General features: G+C 39.6%; 1 pseudogene; it reads right to left on the reverse strand.

Moving 5' to 3' along the window:
• Positions 1 to 1640: 1640 nt before the first annotated feature.
• LOC129144366 (histone-lysine N-methyltransferase SETMAR-like) lies at positions 1641 to 23691 on the reverse strand (annotated as a pseudogene).

Consider the following 23691-nt stretch of genomic DNA (forward strand, 5'->3'; position numbering starts at 1 on the left):
ATTAGCCTGGCGTGGTGGTCGGCGCCTGTAGTCCCAGCTACTTGGGAGGCTGAGGCTGGAGAATCAGTTGAACCCGGGAGGCAGAGGTTGCAGCGAGCGGAGATGACGCCACTGCACTCCAGCCTGGGCGACAGAGTGAGACTCTGTCTCAAAAAAAAAAAAAAAAAAAAAAGTTCATTAACATAGTTTGAGATTTCACATTGTGGCTAATCTTTAAGAAACAGCCACCTGTCAAGTTGTATATTATTAAAGAAGAATATCCAGAATTACCTGAAAGGTTATTAAAATACTTTTCTCTTTTTCAACTAAAGAAATGTGTGACAGGCTAGATTTTCAATCAAAATGCTACATCACAACAGATCAAATGAAGCACATATGACAATCTAGTTATCTGCTAATAACCCAAACATCAAAGAGGTTTGCAAAAATGTAAAGCAATAAATGTAAAAGTCTTCTCACTTTGTTTTGAAACATATAGTTATTTTTCATTAAAAAATTGTATTATTTACGCTACCAAAAATGAGTTATTATTATTTTTAAATGGATTAATAAACATTTTTAAATTTTCTCAGCTTTAATATCCACTAAGGTAAGTAAGATAGTCCACATAAACCTCTTTGGGGTCTCCAATAATTTTTAAGAGTGTAAAAGAGTCTTGAAACTGAAAATTTTGAGAATTGCCCCCTTGTTTTTATTTTTAATAGACTTTATTTTTTAGAGCAGTTTTAGGTTCACAGCAAAATTGAGCAAGAAGTACAGAGATTTCCTGTACAGCCCCTTCCCCCACACATGCATAGATTCCCCTGCACTTACTATTCCCCACCAGAGTAGTTCAGTGGTTATGTTTGGAGAACTACATGTAGTTTATATACATGTAAATGTATATAAACTGTGGATTATCACCCCAAATCCACAGTTTATATAAGTATTCACTCTTGATGTCGTGCATTCTGTAGATTTGGACAGTCATTTAATGACATGTACTCACCATTAGATTATCGTACAGAATAGCTTTACTCCCTAAAAATCCTCTGTGTTCTGCCTTTCTCTACCTAAGCCCTGGCAACCACTGATCTTTTTACTGTCTCCATAGTTTTGCCTTTTCCAGAATGTCATATAGTAGTTGAAATTATACAGTATGTATAAGGAATATGCATTTCAGCCTCCTCTGTGTTTTTTCGTAACTTGATAGTTCATTTTTGTGTGTGCTAAATAATATTTCATTGTCTGGATGTACCACAGTTTGTCATCTAAATACCAAAAGACATCTTGGCTACTTCCAAGTTTTGGCAATTAAGAATAAAGCTACTATAAACATCCACATATAGGCATTTGGGTGGACATAAATTTTCCGCTCCTTTGGGTAGATATCAAGGAGCACGAATGCTAGATTATACGATAAGAGTATGTTTAGTTTTATAAAAAACCAACAAATTGTCTTCCAAAGTGGCCATACAATTTTGCATTTTCACCAGCAATGAATGAGAGTCCTTGTTGCTCCACACCTTTGCCAGCATTTGGTATTGTCAATATTCTGGATTTTGGACACTCTAAGAGGTGTATATTAGATTGGTGCAAAAGTAACTGTGGTTTTGACTGTGAATTTTAAATCATTATAACTAGGCTCAAACATATCTTTATTAATCAAAATAGGAACCATTACAATCAACACATTTTTGCCAAGGAGAAACGTTTGTCTATTCCTGTAGCATGGAAGTCTGTGCTTCAGGGTTCAACAAACTCTTGGAAAGCGTTTTCTGCATCCTGCTGGTTGTGCAAGTGTTTTCCCTGCAAAAAGTTGTCAATATGCTTGAAGAAGTGGTAGTCAGTTGGCTAGAGGTCAGGTGAATATGGTGGATGAGGTAAAACTTTGTAGCCCAATGCATTCCATTTTTGAAGCATTGGTTGTATGACATGTGGTTGGGCATTGTCATGGAGAAGAATTGGACCCTGTCTGTTGACCAGTGCCGGCTGCGGGCATTGCAGTTTTCAGTGCATCTCATCAATTTCCTGAGCATACTTCTCAGACGTAATGGTTTCGCTGGGATTCAGAAAGTTGTAGTGGATCAGACTGGCAGCAGACCACCAAAGAGTGACCATGACCCTTTTTTGGTACAAGTTTGTCTCTGAGAAATGCTTTGGAGCTTCTTCTCGGTCCAACCACTGAGCTGGTCATCATCGGTTGTGGTATAAAATCCACTTCACATTGCACATCACAATCCGATCAAAAAATGGTTTGTTGTTGTTGCATAGGATAACAGAAGACACTTCAAAATGATGATTTTTTTTTATTTTCACTCAGCTGATAAGGCACCCACTTATCGAGCTTTTTCACCTTTCCAATTTTGCTTCAAATGCCAAATGACCACAGAATGGCCGACATTGAGTTATTTGGCAACTTCTGCAGTTGTAAGAGGATCAGCTTCGATGGTTGCTCTCAACTGGTTGTTGTCAACTTTCAATGGCCGGCCACTATGATCCTCATCTTCAAGGCTCTTGTCTCCTTTGCAAAACTTCTTGAGCCACCACTGTCCTGTTAAGTTGGTTAACAGTTCCTGGGCCAAATGCACCGTTAATGTTGTGAGTTGTCTCCACTACTTTACAACCCATTTTGAACGCGAATAAGAAAATCACTCAAATTTTCTTTTTAAGTGAAATAACTCAAAAATGGAAAACCAAACATCATATGATATGTAGAAGCTAAGCTGTGAGCTCACTGATATGTAGAAGCTAAGCTGTGAGGATGCAAAGACGTAAGAATGATACAATGGACTTTGGGGACTTGGGGAGAAGAGTAGAAGGGAGGTGAAGGATAAAAGACAATAAATATGGTGCAGTGTATGCTGCTTGGGTGATGGGTGCACCGGGATCTCACAAATTACCACTGAAGAACTTATTCATGTAACCAAATACCACCTGTACCCCAATAACTTGTGGAAAAATAAAATAAAATAATAATCATCATCATTTGCTTTTTGACTAACATCATTTCCATAGTCTAAAATAAATATAAAATAAAGAGCAATTAGTAAGTCATTAACAAAAGAAACATAAAGCAAGAATGCACATTAAAATGGTGTATAACGTAACTACATTTATTTAAGAATGTATTCCAATATGAACAGCAAATTTCAACAATGCAAAAACTGCAATTGTGTTTGCACCAACCTAATAGTAGTATCTTATTGTTGTTTTAATGTGCATTTTTCTAATGATATAAAATGTGGAGCATCTTTTCATGTGCTTATTTGTTATGTGCATATCTTTTTGGTGAGGTATCTGTTAAGATCTTTAGCCATTTTTTAATTGGGTGGTTCATTTTCTGATTGACTGAGTTATAACAGTACTTCGTATATTTTGGGTAACAGTCTTTTATCAGATATGTCTTTTGCAAATTTTCTCCCAGTCTATGGCTTGTCTTCTCATTCTCTTGACACTGTCTTTTGCAGAGCAATTTTTATTTTTAATGAAGTCCAGCTTATCAATTGTTTTTTTCAAGTATTATGCCTTTGGTTGTATCTAAAAAGTAATTACCAAACCCAAGGTCACCTAGATTTTTTTTTAGTTATCTTCTAGGAATTTCATCGTTTTGCATTTTATACTTAGGTCTACTTTTTCTCCATTGTGTTAATTTTGCTCCCTTGTCGAAGACCAGTTGACTACATTTAGGTGGCTCTGTTTCTAAGCTCTCTTTTCTGTTACATTTATCTGTTTGTCTTTTCTTTCACCAGTACCACATTGTCTTGATAACTGTAGCTTTACAGTAAATCTTGAGATCAGGTAATGGCAGTCCTCCAACCTGGTTCTGCTTCTTCAATATTGTGTTGATTATTCTGGGATTTTTGCCTTTTCATTTAAACTTTAGGGTTAATTTGTCAAAATTTACAAAATAACTTGCCGAGATTTTGATTGGAATTGCAATGAATCTACCGATCAAGTTGAGAAGAACTGACATCTTGACACTCTTGTGTCTTCTTATCCATGAATATGGAATAACTCTTCATTTATTTAGTTCTTCTTCAATTTTAATTTTTTTTTCTTTTTTTTTTTTTTTTGAGACAGAGTCTCTCTCTGTCACCCAGGCTGGAGTGCAGTGGTGCGATCTCAGCTCACTGCAAGCTCTGCCTCCCAGGTTCACGCCATTCTCCTGCCTCAGCCTCCTGAGTAGCTGGGACTACAGGCACCCGCCACCACGCCTGGCTAATTTTTTGTATTTTTTAGTAGAGACAGGGTTTCACCATGTTAGCCAGGATGGCCTCGATCTCCTGACCTCGTGATCCGCCCGCCTCGGCCTTCCAAAGTGCTGGGATTACAGGCATGACCCACCGCGCCCAGCCTCTTTAATTTTTTAAAGCAGTTTGTAGTTCTCTTCATATAGATTTTTTACATATTTTGTTATAATTTACACCTAAGTATTTTATTTTGAGGGTGCTAATGTAAACAGTATGATATTATATTTTTTATTTCAAATTCTACTTGCTCATTGCTGGTATAAGGGAAAGCAATTAATTTTTTATATTAACCTCATATCTTGCAAGCTTGCTATAATTGCTTATCAATTCCAGGAAGGATTTTTGTTTTTGTTTGGTTTATTTTTTTCATATTTTCGACACAGACAATCCTATCATCTGTGAACAAAGATAGTTTTATTTATTTTATCCTCATCAGTATACCTTTTGTTTCCTTTGTTATCCTATTGCATTAGGTAGAACTTCCAGTATGACCTTGAAAAGGAGTGGTGAAAAGGTATATCCTAGCCTAGTTCTTGATCTTGTTGGGAAATCTGGTTTCTTGTAATTGAATATGATGTTAGCTGTAGGGTTTCCATACATATCTTTTATCAGGTTGAGTTTAGTGTCTGACATTAATCTGGGGGAAATTCTCAAGTTTTTCTGTTTTGTTTTTTTTGGAGACAAGAGTTTTGCTCTGTTGCCCAGGCTGCAGTGCAGTGGTGCGATCTCAGCTCACTGCAACCTCTACCTTTCGGGTTCAAACAATTCTCCTGCCTCAGCCTCCCAAGTAGCTGGGATTACAGGTGCCCACCACCTCTCCTGACTAATTTTTTTGTACTTTCAGTAGAGATGGAGTTTCACCATGTTGGCCAGGCTGGTCTTGAACTCCTGACCCCAAGTGATCCGACTTCCTGGGCCTCCCAAAGTGCTGGGATTACAGGTGTGAGCCAGGCCAATTCTCAGTTATTATTGCTTCCAATATTTCTTCTGTTTCTTTCTCTCTTTCTTCTTCTGCTGTTCCTATTCTGCGTGGTATACCTTTTTAGTTGTCTCACAGTTGGTGGGTATTGTATTCTGGGTTTGTTTTGTTTTTTTTTCAGTATTTTTCTTTGCTTTTCAGTTTTGGAAGTTTCTATTGAAAAAATCCTCAAGTTCAGAGATTCTTTCTCAGCCTCATTCAGTCTACTAATGAGCCTATCAAAAGCAATCCGTATTTCTGTTATGGTGTTTTGATCTCTAGTACTTCTTTTAAATTTTTTCTTAGGATTTTCATCTCTCTGCTTGCATTGCCTAACCATTTTTGCATCCTACCTACTTTATTCATTAGATTCCTGACATTTTAATCATAGTTATTTTAAATTTTCAGTCTGATAATTTCAACATCCCTGGGGTATCTAAGTCTGGTTCTGATGCTTGCTGTCTTTTCAAACTGTGGTTGTTTGCCTTTCCGTATACCTTGTAAATTTTTGATAGTCAGTCATGAGGTACGGGGAGAAAAGAACGGGTGCAAATGGGCCCTTAGTAATGTGGTGGTAAGCTGCGGAGGAAGGAGAAACATTCTATAGCCTTACAATTAGGTCATAGTCTTTTAATAACCCTGTGCCTCTAGACTATGAACTTTACAAATGCTTGTCGGTGTTCCCCACTCACAGGTGGGACAGGGTGGCTAGAAAAGGCTAGAGGTAGGTAGTTCCCTTCTCCCAGGTCAGTCAGGCTCTGGTAAAATTCCAGCAGGTTAGGCTCTGGTTAAATAGTTTCCCTGAGGACAGGCCTTGTTAAGAAGAACAAAATGCTCTGGCATCTTTCCAAACGGCTGTTTTTCCCCTCCCCCTGCCAGAAGCATGAGGGAATTTTTCTCCAATACTCACTGTGAGAATCCGGTTACATTACTAGAGGTAAAACTGAGAAAAGTGTACACCCCACCCCAATCATGGCTGGATCCCCCTGAGGGTTTTAACTCATCAGGTTGTCCACATTGAGCCTCCAGCTTTGGTCCATCACAGTTTTGTCTTTCTACCCCAGCACTGATTCCCATGGAAGTCTCTGCTCCTGGGTTTCTGCTCTAGTAAGTTGTGATTCTCTGTATTTGCCTGTCTGTCTCTCCAACTGGGGGACAGCAGTTTGCCCTGTGACCTCACTTCTGTTATTGATTTTTCAGTCTGTTCAGCATTTTACTTGTTAAGACAGAGTGGTGACTTCCAAGCTCCTTATGTGCTGGACCAGAAACTGGAAGTCTGCCCTAGCATTTTTTAAGCCCCCTTCATCACTTTGAATTTTATCCAGCCTGCTTCACACTGGTCACAAACTCCTGGGTCACTGCTTTTTCACCATTTTAATCCAATATACACTTAAGGTGCATTTAGAAAGAAGGAAAGTAAAAGCCAGTATGCATAGCATTCTGTGAGGCCTCTATGTTTTAATTCTCCCTTTAATTATAACCTTAAGTTATAGCTCTCCAGCTCATTTCATTTAGCAGAAGCTTGATGACCAATTCAGATGAAATCCTTTCATAAGTAAGATCATGGATGTTGGCTTACATTGAAATATCTTCCCCCACTCCCCGCAGCCCTGTTAAATTCTTTATTTCACTCCAAGGCATACTGACTTTACTTTGCCCCCTTTTTATGGACGCAAAATACTAAGTAGTCTTGATTGAATCTTAGAATAGCCAGGCACAGTTTTAAGGGCCTTACATGCATGACTTCACTTATTTATACCAATAACACTCCTGAAGTTGTTGTGAAAATTAAGTGCTTAGAAAGAGAAAGTGTTCAGTAAGCAGGACATGCTCAAGAAACAATGACCATTATTAAATCTTCTCAAATGCCTTGTGAATTGCTTATTGTTATCATTCCCATTTTACAGATGAGAAAATAGATGTTAAGCAACTCCCCAAGGTCACCCATGTGGCACAGCAAACCTTGGAACCCAGACACTCTGGCTTTAGAACCTATGCTTTTAACCACCATATTTATGACTTTCATTTGCTAGAAATTTATGAAAGTTTTAGGTAAGACAGACTTTTAATATTTGATTTTAGACCCCTAATGGTCTCTAAAATTGGGGAAATAATCCTGTTTACTTAACTTCCTTTGTTTTTTTTCAGAAACAGTTATAAATAATTAACTTATAATTCCTTAATATTATCCTTATCAACATTGCAGAAAAGGTAGTAAAGAGCTGACAATCACCTGATATCATGGAAATTATATGGATAAGTTTTCCCCAAATATCTTCTCTCAAAAGATGAAAACCCTTTTCTGGTAAAAAATTATTGTTATTTTTTGTGGATTATGGATTCTACAGGCTTCAAGATAAGATCAATTGATTTGGCTGACTTCATACATGTTAATGGCAAGGCCAAAACTCAAGTTAGATCCTTCAGGGGTCTTTCCACCAGAGTATGCATTTGGTTGGTGCACAGAAAACCTATGTCAAAAACATTACAAGCAGAAGTTAAAAGATTGGCAGGGGAGAGTCCACATATGTTCATGTTGCTGAGGTGTCAGATATTATTAATTATAACAACCATGGTAATACTTTTACCTTAGCAGACCTTCTGCTCTGAAGGTCTGCCTCAGCCTCCCAAAGTGCTGGGATTGCAGGAATGAGCCACCACACCCAGCAGTAAACAATGAATTTCTATTGTTTATAAATTAAGCAGTCTAAGGAATTTTGCTATAGCAGCCCAAACTGACTAAGACCACATCCCACTGAACAATTGAATAGTTATTTTACTAACCGTGGTACTAAAATGATTAAGTACAGAGCTGAGATCAAAAACATAATGAAGGCCGGGTGCAGTGGCTCAAGCCTACAATCCCAGCACTTCGGGAGGCCGAGGTGGGCGGATCACCTGAGGTCAGAGTTCAAGACCAGCCTGGCCAACTTGGTGAAACCCTGTCTATACTAAAACAATATAAAAAAATTAGCTGGGCATGGTAGCGCACTCCTGTAGTCCCAGCTACTCAGGAGGCTAAGGTAGGAGAATTGCTTGAACCTAGGAGGTAGAGGCTGCAGTGAGCTGAGATCACTCCACTGCACTCCAGCCCGGGTGACAGGGCAAGACTCTGTCTCAAAAAAGAAAAATAATAATGATGAAGTTAAGAAGGCTATTTAGTGAGTAAGCATTAGAGTCAAACTCAATTTTGCCCCGGAGTTACAGTTCCAAGTGGGTAAACTAAGACAGTGTGAGAAGGTACCCAAGCTCTCAGAGCCAGCATACTCTTTAGGAATATAGTTTCATTTTCTTTCAGTAGCAGAGTAATACAGCCTCAGTTAGAATAGACAGGAGCAGGAACTAGCCCTTTGGTTTCTTTTAATATGTGCAATCAATGGGAAAATCAATAAAAATGTAAAAGTAAAAAGTGAAAAAAAAATCAAAAACAGAGCTGAAAGAAGAAATTAGGAGTTTTGTCACAAATAAGAGAAGTTCTGGGAAAATTACTTTTAGGGAATAGGCAACAACTGAATTTGTACATACTGAAAGGAAAAAAAAGAGAAAAGGTAAAGAAGTGCATTGCTCTAGACCTGAGTTGTCTCTTACCAGTGTGCTTTGTAAACTCAAGACACACAGTGCTGAGGACTTATAAAAGGCTTGCCTCAGTAACTAAAACGTCTTTCAAAAAAGCAAATATAAATAGAAGTCATTTACAATTATTAAAAAGGAATTGTTTAACCCATCACAAACTAAACTACTACTAGGAGAGAAAAAGGTCAAGAGTGGCACAGTACCAAACAGGACCTCTGTGCAGAACGGTAGCATTGGGTGGGAATGGCACCTGGGAGGCTCTGGCAAATTTGATGACGAATAAGCAACACCTGACAAGAGGAGTCCGAACTGTCCCCCTGGGTATGATGATGTGCCAACGTGCCCAGAAGAATCTTGGGTTCATGGGGAGTGATGTTGAGTGCCTCATTTGCACATGCATTTAAGCAGAGTAAGCAGAACACAGAACAAAATCTGGTGTGAAAATGCAAAAACCCAGATCTTGGCCTAGGAGTGAGAAACCTTTATTCTAAGATTGCTATTAGGTGAGACAAGTGAGAGGAAGTCCTTTGCTCCAGATATTTCTGTGACCTCCTTTTCAAGGCTCCGTGGTGAGGACTTGCAGATTTCTCTGTGTGGATGACAAATATTTTTAGCACATTGGAGGTATTTTTATGCCAAATGTGGACAGCAAATGGACCCTCCCTGACTACCCCCAGCCCACATGGAAGGGATAAACAATCACTACATAACTCTTCACACTTTGGAAAGCACTCCTTCCTTTCACCATGATAATAATTCTGTAAGCAGAGCAGCAATGATTGTGGAGGACCTCGGTCACAGGGCAAAGCAGCAGCTGTCTTCTGTGAGTCTCATCTCTGCTTCATCAGACCTGCAATAGCTAAAAAGAAAGAGAAAGAAAAGAAAATGTAAGAAAGAAATTTCAATGGAGAGGAAATGTCAGCAAGCCCATCTCTGAGCCTCCATCTCATAGCTTAGAGACTGGGGAGGATCATGCCTCATTTTTTGTTCTGTATTAATGATGCTAGGTATTAAGAGGCAACTGCGTGTAGCCATAGGCATTCGGTTGGCAACATTGCTTGAGGCGTTTCTCTATAGCCCTCAGTGCCACCACAGATAGCAAAAGTGTTCAGAGAAGATTTTTTCTCTCTTTATTTGTATTTAATATATGTGGGGCCAAAAAGTACATATTATTCTCTACAGTGCCAAGCACTTGGCAGATGATGGAAAAACCCAGCATGGACAGCCAAAACTCTGCTTTCAGGACTGGTGAATGGGCCAGGGACAAATTACTGAGTGAGCCCCACCAAGATTTAAACACAGGTGAGAAGGTTAAGTCACATGAGCATCAGGGATAGTCTTTTTACAAATAAGTTGTTGGGTTGTGCTTTAAAACCACAAAACAACAGTGTGATTTGCAACAGGCCGAACAATATTGAAATGTACGCTTACCTATAAGGCCAAGTCTCCTCCCCTTCTATCCTTCCCTGCCCTCCAGATAACTGTTATTAATGGTTTGGTATGTATTCTATCTACCATGCTTCACTATAACCAAGCAAACATACATATGTATCATATTGAGTTTTTTTTTTTTTTACTCTACATCTAATCCATCAGGAAATCTTTTAGCAATACTTTCAAAATACACCCAGAATCTGAACTGTCCCCCGATCCAGGGCCACCACCAGGTCGAAGCCTCACCATCTCTAGCCTAGATTATTATGGTAGCCTCCTAAATGTTCTTCCTGTTCTCTTTAAGATTTTTTAAAACAAAAAATGCATGTCACTTCCCTGCCTACATCCTCTGAACAGTCTCATTTGCCTCAAAGTCAAAGTCCTCTTTTTACCTGACAAGCCCACCCCATTGCTGCCCCTCAGCTGCATCTCCTACTCCTTCTCCCATTCATTCCATGCCACAGCCTGAGCTCCTGCTCACACTCCTCCGCAAACACACCAGGCAGGCTGCCACCAACCATGGACCTTTGCCACAGCTGGGCCCCTCTGTCTAAAAACTCTTCCACAAAGACCCAGACCACCCTGTCCCTCACTTCCTTCAACCCTTTGGTCAAATGTCACCTTTTCAGTGTGGTCCACCCGGCAAACCCTATTTTAAATTTAAAATGTTGTGTCCCACTCTCCCTTCCCCTTAAATACACTTTATTTTCTTAAATAAAGTGGAGTGACCTTCTAGTATACTATGTAATTTACTTAATTTACTAGAGTTAGTATTTACCGTTCTTCTCCCAGCTAAGAGGTATGCACAGATTTTCATCTGTTTGTTCAGTATTCCAAAGACCTAGATCAGTGCCTGGAACACAGTAAATGTTGGATGACGAAGGAAAATGATTACATCATATCCCATAGGTGTGTGTTGCTATAATTTAGTCACTCTTGATAAGGAACTAAACAACAACAACAAAAGATCCCAACAAAGAACAAAGCACATCATGTAGAATAGAATGAGGAAATCATACAAAGCAGGACCAGATGCCTCAACTCTAACATGTATTAAGACTAGACCTTTTAAAATGTAATAAACACCACCTTCTCTGTGAATGTTGTCCGGTGTTGGTGGTACCACTGGAATACTGGAAATAAATAACAATAACAGAATTAAATGCAAACTATCTGAAAAAATAATTAGGGTCAAGCCTCATGATTTAGGAAAAGTCATTCTTTTTTGTGGGGGAGAAAGTCTCACTCTATCATCCAGGCTAGAGCGCAATGTCGCAATCTCAATTCACTGCAGCCTCCACCTCCTGGGCTCAAGTGATTCTTGTGCCTCAGCCTTCCAGTCACTGGGATTACAGGCACATACAGGCTAATTTTTTTGGTATTTTTAGTAGAGAAAGGGTTTTACCATGTTGGCCAGGCTGGTCTCTGACCTCAAGTGAGCCACTGCCTCGGCCTCCCGAAGTGCTAGGTTTACAGGCATAAGCCACCACGCCTGGACTTAGGAAAAGTCACTCTTAACTCTCTGATCTCTTTTTGAGCTAGCTTTCTAAAAGCTGGGAGTTATCAATGCTAGCTCTCTAGTGCTATGAGAAATAACAGAGCCAAGGGTCTTCGGAGAGGAGAAAAGGAGAAATACTAGAAAAGTCTATGTGAGATCAAACCTCTCCACCCTCCACTGTGCTAATTCTGCCAGCTAGTCACCTTTGTTGTAATTCATTTTGTTTATTGTTGCTCCTTTTATAGCCTCCCCATGCTGTGCAGTTGCTAGGGAAACAATAAAGGGTGTCAGATATGGCAAGGGTGAGGAAAGGATTCGAGTACCCACACTGCTGAGTGAAATTTATTTAGGTTACAGGAGGGGAGGAAATTCACTCCAGGAATTATTGTGATTGCTCTCATGTCTCTAACAGTCTATAAATATACATACCAGAGGTTCAAACCTCTCTCCTTGCTAGAGCTCAAGTGCCTTAAAAGACAATTGAGTCTGGGTGGAGGGAAAAGAGTCCTAGCAGGCATGCAACTGAAACATATTAAATTCAACGCAGTTGTTAAACACCTAGCTAGTATTTTAAATGTCTCCATCCAGGCGTATTTTTCTTTCTCATGCTCTCCACTGCCCTCAGGACATCAAATATTCTTTTGATATACACAAGACTATCACATAATTACTGCAGTATTACTCCGCCGAGACAGTCAGACTGGCAGCTAGCCCCTCTATTTGGGTTAAATACTGCCCAGCATCCCAAATTCTTCCAGATCCAGGGTTTTATCTCCTTCCAGGTGATGTGGTCTAGAAGTGAGAATGGGAATGGAACAAAGAAATGTCGTAGGATCTAATCTGGCTGTTTCCCTGGCAACTTGCTGTTGAGTCAAATCCCAGCGTGGATGGCTGAGTGGCACCTGTAAGAAGAAAATGTTGGGTTCATTCATTCATTCATTCAATTCATCCAACAAATACTTATTAAACCTGTAATATGTACCGCAAATTGTGCCACCATGAGGATAATGACTTTAGTCTGGTGTTTCCTTAATGTTGTTATTGAACCATACAAAGATTCATAGACATAGACCCTACCCTTAACGATCATCTTCTCCTGTAAGCGAGACAGTGTTTACTTTTATAACTACAACTCAGTGTAGAAAGTAATTGTTGCATAGGATTAACTTGGAGTCTTGTTATCTGATAAAGTGGTGTCAGAGAATCCAGAGAATTTCTGCCCAACTAGGGGTGAGAAAAGAGGTAGAGTGTGGGAGGATCAAGCCTTATTGCACAGATAACATTAAAACTACACTTTGGCTAGGCACGGTGGCTCATGCCTGCAATCTCAGCCCTTTGCCAAGCTGAGGCAGGTGGATCATTTGAGGTCAGGAGTTCGATACCAGCCTGGCCAACATGGTGGTGAAACCCCATCTTCTACTGAAAATACAAAAATTGCCCCAGTGTGGTTGCACATGCCTGTAGTCCTAGCTACTCAGGAGGCTGAGGCAGGAGAATCACTTGAACCCAGGAGGCAGAAGTTGCAGTGAGCTGAGATGGCACCACTGCACCCCAGCCTGGGTGACAAAGCGAGACTCCATCTCAAAAATTAAAAAATCAAACATTAAAAAACAACAACATGTAAAAGGTGGATTTGGCCAGGCACGGTGGTTCCAACCTGCAATCCCAACACTTTGGGAGGCCAAGGCAGGTGGATCACCTGAAGTTCGAGACAAGCCTGGCCAATGTGGCGAAACCCCATCTCTACGATAAATACAAAAATTAGCCGAGTGTGGTGACGGGCACCTGTAGTCCCAGCTACTAGGGAGGCTGAGGCAGGAGAATCGCTTGAACCCGGGAGAGAGCTGTTGCAGTGAGCCGAGATCGCACCACTGAACTCCAGCCTGGGCGACAGAGTGAGACTCCATCTCAAAAAAAAAAAAAAAAAAAGATGGATTTGCTGGCGAACAATAAAACGGGAAGTCAGAGGAGGAGAAAAGAACAGGGAAAGAGAAGAGGAAGTGACATTTGTGTTCAGATCTATAGAAAAGCTGCTAGAACCAAGATCAGTTCCTAAAAACCTAGAGAAATGTGTGAAGTTTGACCCCACTTGCACATTCCTTCTCCACTTGTGTCGGTGGCACACCAAGACTCCACCCCAGCCCACTCCATTTTCACATCCTCTACTTTTCTAAAATTGGGAAGCTTTGAAGCCAGATTCCTTTTCCCCTCCCCTCCCTTGCCTTTTCTTCAGTGTACTTTCACTCCCAGCCCTTTTCCCTTTATGGTCAGATAATCTATTCTCAGGAAATGACTCACACCAAGGTATAAATTACCAGTATTGACACAGCATGTTACACTTAAGCAGACTGTTCGCTTTACAAGATAAGTGGCCTTTATCCAAAGAAATGACGTTGGATCTCAGACTGCAGGGTGCTTGTAGGAGTGGGAAGCAAGCGTTGCTAGGAGGAATAGAAATTTTCATCTTTTCTGGATGTGGGGTCTACTCTCCCTTCTTCATGTGTCTATTTTGGGTCTTCCCTCCACTAAAGTTAAGCTCTCTGATGGCAGTTTTGTCCATCTGGTTAGAACAGTGCCTGGGCAATAGTAGATACTCAAAAAGTATTAATACTTGTTATTTTAGTGAATGTTTAGTAAATGGCTTTTAGTGAATGTTGTCTGCTTCTAGTGCCCTGCAGCACAGATCTGATAAACTGAGGGAGAGAAGGGTAAGTAAGAAAGCCTGAAATTTAAAAATAAATATAATTTTATTTTAAATGATGTACATGTTTATTGTTGAAAAAACTTAAATACAGAGAAGCAAAAATAATAAAGTAAAAGGTATTCATAATTCTCTCTCCAGGATCAATACCTGTTAAGATAGTGATGTAAACCCATCCAGATTTTTACCCATATCTACGTATAACAAAAAAGCACACTGTATTTAACATTCTAAACTTGTTTTTTAAAATACAATAAATCAAGATCATCTTGCCAAGTAATAACATATTTTGTGTCCTTTTAAATGACTGCCTAATAATAATCTAGGCTGCTAGATATACCAGCAGACCCTATTCTACCAATTCTCTACTGCTGGAATCAGGTTGTTTCCAACTTTTCACTAGTACTTGTAAAAACACAGCAAAGAATGTCTTTATCACAAAATCTTTGTGCTTATTTCCTCTTACAAGTGAAAATATTGTCATCATTACTCTTAAAACATTGACAATATTTATCAAATACACCCTCTGTGCCAGGTACTTTACAAAATATTATTTAATCCTCCCCCAAACCCTACTATTTACAGATGAGGAAACTGACTTTGGAGATGCTGAGTCATTTGTCTGAGGTTACCATTAGTCATGTCTTTAATGTTTTTGATACCTATTGGCAAATTGTCTTCTGGAAACAGGGTTTGGAATGCTGTAGGGAATACTAGAAACCTGTTGTTTCAGATAAATCCTCCATGAAGGAAAGATTACACAATCTCCTTTAGTGAGCTATTCCCATTTTATCGGCCTGTCAACATTGTTTTCTCCATTATGTTTACCCAAAACCTTTGTGATAATATAATTACCTATACTACCGGGCAGTGAGGTATCTTTTTGATTCACAATCTCATCAGACTGTATTCCAGAGAAGCAGAACATTCTGGGGCTCAGAATCCTAAAACATGGGTTTGAACACTGATTTTCTCTTTCCTGGAGTGAGGTCCTGAGGCACATCAGTTTACTTACCCAAGACTTGGCTTTCGTATAAAATGGCAAAACTAATACGAACCTAACTGATTTCCCAGGGTTGTGATGGTGGGATGAGATGATGAAATTGAAAGAGCTTTGCATGCTGGAAAGAACAATAGAAATGCAAGGTATTGTAATTATCAATGGCATCATCATGATCATCTCCATCCTTAAATCTATTACCTTGCTCTTAATCAGGCCTTTGCTTTCTTAGACAGACCCAACTTGCTTTTTGATACCAATTCATATGTAAAACAAACATTTTATCTAAATTCATATAGAACAAAGGGAGCCATTTTTACTGGCATCTGTTGGTAGCAAGCATTAGGGAGCCTTGTTCTTTTGGGCTAGTGACTGAGAGAGATGAAAGCTTGAGTTAGAGATGTGGGTAGATCCTGAGAAGAGACAGAAAAGACCAGAGGCTGGGGGCCACAATTGAGAGAAGTGCCCTTTCCCCAGGAAGCAACAAATGGTGGTGCTTTTACTAAGTAAAAACAATCAGAGCAAAATAAAATAAAAGATGGGAGGGAAAGGAAGATAAAAGAAGAAAATGGAAATCAGAAAGGAATGAACTGTGGTATTGAGGGATACTTGGGGTGACAGTTGGTAAGAAGGCGCAATTAATTGAAATTTAGACCAGGCTGATGTAACTGGATCATACATTCCTGTGCCTGTATCCAGAGGATAGTGCATTCGAGAAAGTACTAATAGGGAAATCGAACCAGACCTGTATAAACCTTCGGGCTTCGACTATAATTAGGTTTGCATCTCATTGTCTTAATCTTTAAAAGGAAGAAGTTCCAGTACATATCTGGGCTTTCTAGTCCTGAATTCTACAATTATCTACAGTATTTTCTATCAAATTCCTTTGTCCACGAGGCTATGAAAATTTCTTCTTCTCTTTCCAATACTCTGGACTTTAAAATCACTGAAATCTCATCCTGAAGGGACAGAAGAGTCCATTTAGAGCACCCAGTATGTTATTCAAGTTGATGTGGTCCAAAGTGCATTTTGTCTTCCTGGAAACCACAACACAACATGAAATAAAGGCTTTACAGGAGAATCCATTCATATTGCCTACAGGGTCTGAGGATCTTGAGAAATCTACTGTGCAGAGAAGTTAAATTTTTAAATTTAATTTCTGCTTGCTAATTAGTCATTCCCAAATAAAAAGAAAAAGAGAGGTTAATCTAATACAGGCTTTGAAACAAAGCAGAAGATTAAAGTTAACTTCTCAGGAAGAATTCTGAGGACAGCACAAAGAGAAGGGAAAAATGGATAATTGCTATTAAGCACGACTTGTCAGAAAAAAAAAAAAACTTGAATGATTGTAAATGGAACTATTCTCTCCCATAATTTCTTAAAGATGTATTTCCCCACTAAGGATGGATATGAGACTAATGGCTTTCCTTTCCTCTCTTTAATCAGAAAGCTAGATGTCATTTAACTGCCAAATTCTTGCAACGTTATTATTTGGGTTTAAAAAGGCAAAATGGCATGTTTCTACAAACGGTTTGAGACTGTAAAAATGCAGATAACTCAGCCTAATTTACAAATTGGTGGGCAAGGGGGCTGAGCCCAGAGAAGTGTTCAATCACTAATTTTCCCATTCTGCCAGAGCCAAAGAAGCTGTTGCATGGATCTCTGATTTTTTGCGTGGAAAACTGGCACTTGGTTTTCCAGCCTGTCATTTCAGATTGAAAAGCTTTGTCTTAAATCCTTCAGACATGAAGTTGGGCAACGATGCCTGTGAGTAAATTCAATTCCTGGAACCAAATAGATGAAAAAAAAAGATTATAATGATAGGAAGCTACGTGTCTTCAAAGTGGTATTTTAGAAAGAAATTTATTGGAAATGATGAGAACGTAATTTAAAAAGTGGATCATCTCGGTTATAGGAGCTGAGCTGGGTTTTACAGAGTTACCGCGAGGATTTCTGTTGTGGGAAAATACCCAGGAGGTGACTGAGCCCAGCCAGACGTCACTGGAGGCATGCAGAAGAAAAGGCAAGATTGGTTGTGACTCTCCTCTTCTGGGAACATTCTAGAAAGGGGTAGCAAGGATGCTGAAACCAGGCCAGCTCCATAAGACCTCACTTTGCAGAAATAGAGAGAAGTAAGGGGTGTAGGTAGGAAGTACAGAATGGTACTGAGAAGTCTCAAGGAAGAGAGCGAAGGGGAAGAGCAGCATAGAAAGTGTGGCTGCATTTGCGTGGTGGTCCTACTGCGTACAATGGTTGAGTTCCATGGTCCTTGTCAGCCTCTCTCACAGGGGGAATGCGCAGATCTCTGAATAAAATAGCTCCCTCTTCAGCCTGCTCCGAAACCCCCACCTATTTCCACAACAGGGAGAATGCAAATTTTCCTGTGGAAAAGCAAATAAACTGTTTTTAGGAATGAATGTTGAAATAAATTAAACCTTGATGACTCATTCATGTCTTGGAAAATTTTTATTTACCAGAAGTTATCTCTTTTGCAGGAATTCTGAAAAAAAAGTAGTACTTTTTATAATCCATTTTATTTAATTAATTAATGTATTATTTATTTATTTACTTTTGAGATGGGGTCTTGCTCTGTCTCCCAGGCTGGTGTGCAGTGGCACGATCTCAGCTCACAGCAGCCTCCACCTCCTAGGTTAAAGCAATTCTCCCACCTCAGCCTTCCTAGTAGCTGGGATCACACAGGCACGCCACCATGCCCGGCTAATTTTTGTATTTTCAATAGAGATGGGGTTTCACCATGTTGGCCGGCTGGTCTCGAACTCCTGACCTCAGGTGATCCACCCACTTTGGCCTCCCAAAGTGCTGGGATTACAGGTGTGACCCACTGCCCCTGGCCCATTATTTTCATTTCAGTGGTGGAGAGAAGAACATGGGACAAACTTGTAAAGGGTTGTAGTCATGTATTTAACAAGTGTTTACAAGCACCCACTCTGCAAGGTCTTATACTTGAAGTAGAGACTTTCAAAGAGCCTTAAGGCACCATCCCTGTCCTCAGGGTCTTACATCTCCTTAGAGATCTGAATAAGACCTGAACTGTATGGAAGGAAACACTCAACAGAAGGCAGGATATAAATCCCAAATGAAAAGCAGAAGGGGTTCTAAGTGCCAGAAGTCAAAGGGGAGAGAAGACCTTCAAGGAGGTTCACAGCTATCCCAAGAGAGGGGCTTAAGTACATTACTGCTAACAGCACAGACAATGCAAAAAGGGAAGGTGGACATGGGGCCAAGGAGGGGCTCAGGAAAAGGCTAGCTGGGGGATGAGGACACACAACACAGGAAAACAACCCATGGAATAAGAAAGAGAGCTCCTAAGGGGAATTCAAAGATGGGAACCAGACTTGAACAGACCAACAGCCATACTTTTAGCAATGCAATTTTGTCTAACAGAAAGACAGCGTACAATCTTGGAGTCAGATAACCAGCTATCTTGTGTTGGGCCCAGTGTAGTGCCTTGGTGTCCTCATTTGTAAAACTGGGATAAAAACCCTTATCTCAAAGGATAGCAAAGGATAAGTTACACAGCAATAGGCCTGACACATAGTGAGACCTTCACACAAGTTCAGTCCCTTCCTCTGACCTCCAGATCTTTTCATCCTGCTCCCCATCGCACTCAATAAACTTGGAAAAGAAAGAACATTCACCATACTTTTTTGGTTAGCTTGATCCATAAATCACTTCTTTTTCTTTTTGAATAGGGACAAGGTCTTGCTATGTTGCCTATGCTGGTCTCAAACTCCTGGGCTCAAGTGATCCGCCTCAGTCTCCCAAAGTGCTGGGATTACAGGAGTGAGCCACCGCATCCATCCCCATAAATTGCTTCTATAAACGGTCTTTGGGAGAAGGAAATAGTGGAAGTATAAAAGTCTACTCTGAATATTTGGGGATATAACATCTCCTAGGATCTGTCCTTCAAGAAAAACCACTATTAGGAATAATATAGAAAACACATATTTTATATGCACCCTGAATGGAGGGCATTATTAAATCCCTTGTTAAAGTTAGCACTTTCCAAGTAGGAATTTTGTTTGTAAAATAAGTTTTGTATAGCTGGTGTCAAACCCCTTTCCTTGCTCCCAATATTCTAATAATTGCAATCAGCTTTGGTGATTTCTCAGAGGTGAATTACAGTAACTCTTCCTCCAAGCCTTACAACAATTTTCCCTCATTTTTTATCATTATTACTCAAAAATGCTGATGCTTTTAAGAGGCAACTCCTCCATACAGTTAGGATTCTCCACCAACTCTGCATTCTTGTCTTCATCCTAAAGGCCATATAGAAGGAAGAAGGTGATAGAAGAATAAAATTTCACAGTAAAAGTCAAAATTTTACCTAGGTACTACCTTTTATGTATTCAGCTTTGTGGGTTTTTGTTTGTTTTTTTTGCAGTTAGCTTTTATGTCTTACATACAAGATTTGTAAATTAAGAACTAGTTTCTACATCCCTGAGGTTTTTGGCACCTGTTTTTTCCCTCCCTATATTACCACTACCATCACTATTCAATTGCTCTGGAAAAGATATCTATCAATACTGTCAAAGAACAAAATTTCAACACATTGAGTTTTGAAGATTGAATTGACTTTTATTAGTTATCCATGCAGTGGGAAACCTCCCAGCAATGAAATAGAAAGACACTCTGCTGAGCAGAGAGGCTGGGCCTTATAGGCAGAAAAGCCTCAAGAAAGTGGAGACAAGGAACAAGAAGCAGAGTTGTCATTTCCCTGTATGGGTTAAAGCAGAAGGGACTTCCTAATCATGCCGGCTCAGGTCAACTGGGCTCCTTTTCTATTGGCTGTTGTGAATCTCCTGGGTTTTTGTTGGTGATGTTTTAAACTGGCCTAACCCCAGTGACTCCTTTCTGGTCTAGTCTGGTCTCTTGGGGCCTATTGTAGGAGCTCAGTCCAGAACAATGGCCTCTCATAAATTTTATTTAACCATACAAACTAAAATGTTTGCCTTTAGGGTTCTAGTTGATATATTTAGAAAATGTAATAAGAATTAATTACAATGAGGCTTCTTGTCACTATTAGGGCTTAGAAATCTTAAAGTAGGCTGGGCATGGTGGCTCACTTCTGTAATCTGAGCACTTTGGGAGGCAGAGGTGGGCGGATCACTGGATCCCAGGAGTTGGAGACCAGCCTGGGCAACATGATGAAACCCTGTCTCTACTAAAATACAAATACAAACCCTGTCTCTACAAAAATACAAATGTGGTGGCGTGCACCTGTAATCCCAGCTACTCAGGAGGCTGAGGCATGAAAATCACTTGAACCCAGGAGGTGGAGGTTGCAGTGAGCTGAGATTGTGCCACTGCACTCCAGCCTGGACGACAGAGTAAGACTCTGTCTCAAAAAAAGAAAAAAGAAATCTTAAAGTTTATCTCAACCTTCTTAAAACTCTACCTGCATTTTAGATAAGCTTCTCCAAGATTTACTAGCTCAGCTCTGCCCAGTTATTAAACAGCTATGTATTCCTTTCGTTTGGTTAACAGCACACACATGTTTTCCTCCATTATACTTTTAAATAGAAACAGAATTTAATATTTAAAGAGTATGTCAGGAAAAAATGTGAAGAACTGTGAAATGAGCAAAAAAGTTATCGAATATTCTTCCAGTGGAATATTACATAGTGCCTAGTGCACCTTTCCCAGTTATCTGATTCTCTAAGAACTGAGCCATTTTACAAGTTTAAAAATTGTAGAAAACTGATAGTAATGGAAATAAATCTTGCCCATAAAGATGTAAGAGAACTGTGTCCAGTAGAGATTCAATTGATTTCTCCGTGGTGAAAGTGGCCAGTTTTGCATTTATCAGGAAATTCACTTCACGATCATTTATTGCCTATTTATGTCAGTTTTACAGATTCCCCTTTGTTTTACTAGTTTCCTCATTAATTGATGGTAATAACATCTTACTAGTTCCTCATTAACTAATAGCCTAAATAAAATCTTTGACATGTATTCATTTTATATTGTATGTGAGTCATAATTTTACCATTTAAAAGGTTTCCTTTAGCAATAGGGAACTATAATTATTGCAAACTAATTCTGTACTTAAAAGAATGAAAAAAATTAGAGCAAGACTTATCTAATATGTTTAAGTAGACAATGTTAACAATGATAATTCTTATCAAGCCCTCCAAAAGAATTGTGAAACCCCTGTGAGCTCTATTTCCATGTGATCATTTCCCTCAGAAAATCTATCAGTTTAATTATCTTTTCCTGAAGAAATCTCAGCTGGACCTTCCTTATTCCTCTTCCACTCAGAATTATTTGCACAACTGTGGTCCTGGGACTTTCCTTTCCATCTCTATATTTCTGGTCTTATGTTTTCCTCTTTCTTTGTTTAACCCCGTATTTTTGAGATGCATATCCTATGGTATCTTTTGAGAAAGTGTTCACAGGGAATAGATTTTAGAGACATTGCCAGTCTTAAAATATATCCTTATCCCACTTTTACTCATGATTTGTTAGTTTGGCTAGGTATGGAATTCAACAAACCTCACTCCCAACCCCTTCCTCCAAATGATTTCTTTAAAATGGTAAATGTGTTTCTTTACTTTTTTAAAAAATTGTTTTATTTGTTTATTTTTAAGAGACAGAATCTTTCTATGTTGCCCAGGCTGACCTCAAACTCCTGGGCTCAAGTGATCCTCTCATTTCAGCTTCCGCAGTAGCTTGGGTTACAGGTGTGTGATGCCACACTCAGCTTAGAATGGTAACTGTGTTTCTTCATTGTCTTGTTTGTTTCCCATCTCCTTCCTTCCTTTTCTTTCTTTCTTTCTTCCTTCCTTCCTTTCTTTCTTTTTTCTTTCTTTCTTTCTTTTTCTACTTCCTTTTTTCTTTCTTTCTTTCTTTCTTTCTTTCTTTCTTTCTTTCTTTCTTTCTTTCTTCTTTCTTTCTCTCTCTCTCTCTTTCTTTCTTTCTTTCTCTCTCTCTTTCCTTTCTTTCTTTTTTTTTTTTCAGTGTCTTGCTCTGTCACCCAGGCTGGAGTGCAGTGGCACAATCTGGCCTCACTGCAACCTCCACCTCCCAGGTTCAAGCGATTCCCCTGCCTCAGCCTCCTGAGCAGCTGGGATTACAGGCATGTTCCACCATGCCTGGCTAATTTTGTATTTTTAGTAGAGACGGGGTTTCACCATGTTGGCCAGGCTGATCTCAAACCCCTGAACTCAGGTGATCCACCCACCTCAGCCTCCGAAAGTGTTGGCATTACATATGTGAGCCACCATGCCCAGCCATAAAATTTTTTTTTTTTTTTGAGATGAAGTTTCACTCTTGTCGCCCAAGCTGGAGCGCAATGACATGATGTCTTGGCTCACTGCAACCTCCGCCTCCTGAGTTCAAGCCAGTCTCCTGCCTCAGCCTCCCAAGTAGCTGGGATTACAGGTGCCCACCACCATGCCTGGCAAATTTTTGTATTTATAGTACAGATGGGGTTTCACCACATTGGCCAGGCTGCTCTTGAACTCCTGACCTCAGGTGATCCACCCACCTTGGCTTCCCAAAGTGCTGGGATTACAGGCGTGAGCCACTGCACCTGGCCTTATTTCCCATTTTCATATTGAGAAGACAAATGCCGTTTTTAGTCTTTTTCTTCTAGGAATCCTCTATTTTTCCTTCCAGAAGCTTTTAGAATTTTTCTCTTTATTCCAGTTTATGGAAATTTCACAATAAAGCACATTGGTATGAGTCTTTTTTTTTTTTTTTCCATTGTACTGGTCCTCAGTGGGTTCTTATTATCAGGAAACTCAGATTATTCTGTTGTGATATGTTTACTGGTGTCATTTTAATACTCTTCTCCCCTTGGAATTTTGTTTTCTACTTCTGGAATAAATTGACCCTCCTCCAATTTTCTTTTCTCTCTACTTTGTAAGGTATTTTTTTGTCTTTTTTTTCTGTATCCAAGAAGATTTTTCTAACTTTACCTTCCAACCCTCTTTTATTTTTCTTCTGTTATATTTTAAACTTCTAAGAATTTGTTCTTGTCTTTGCTCCTTTCACTATGACGTTAGTTTAATTCTATGGATGCTATAACTTTCCTTGACTCTTTGAAGATTTTTAATTATAGATTTTTAAATGTGTCTTTTATTCCCAAATTAGCTCTATTTACAAAACAATCTCCTCAACTCAGGGAGTCAGCTGAGCTCTGCTTGGTTTCCCTTCTCAGCTCCCCAGCCTGGAAATTCTCTAAAGGCAGTAAGCTTGGGCAATCGTAGAACTTACCTCATTTGTTTTCCATGTCTCAGGATTCACTGTCCTTCGTTGACTAATGTCCAT

The sequence above is a fragment of the Pan troglodytes genome, chromosome 5, assembly GCF_028858775.2.
Source record: "Pan troglodytes isolate AG18354 chromosome 5, NHGRI_mPanTro3-v2.0_pri, whole genome shotgun sequence".
NCBI lineage: Eukaryota > Metazoa > Chordata > Mammalia > Primates > Hominidae > Pan > Pan troglodytes.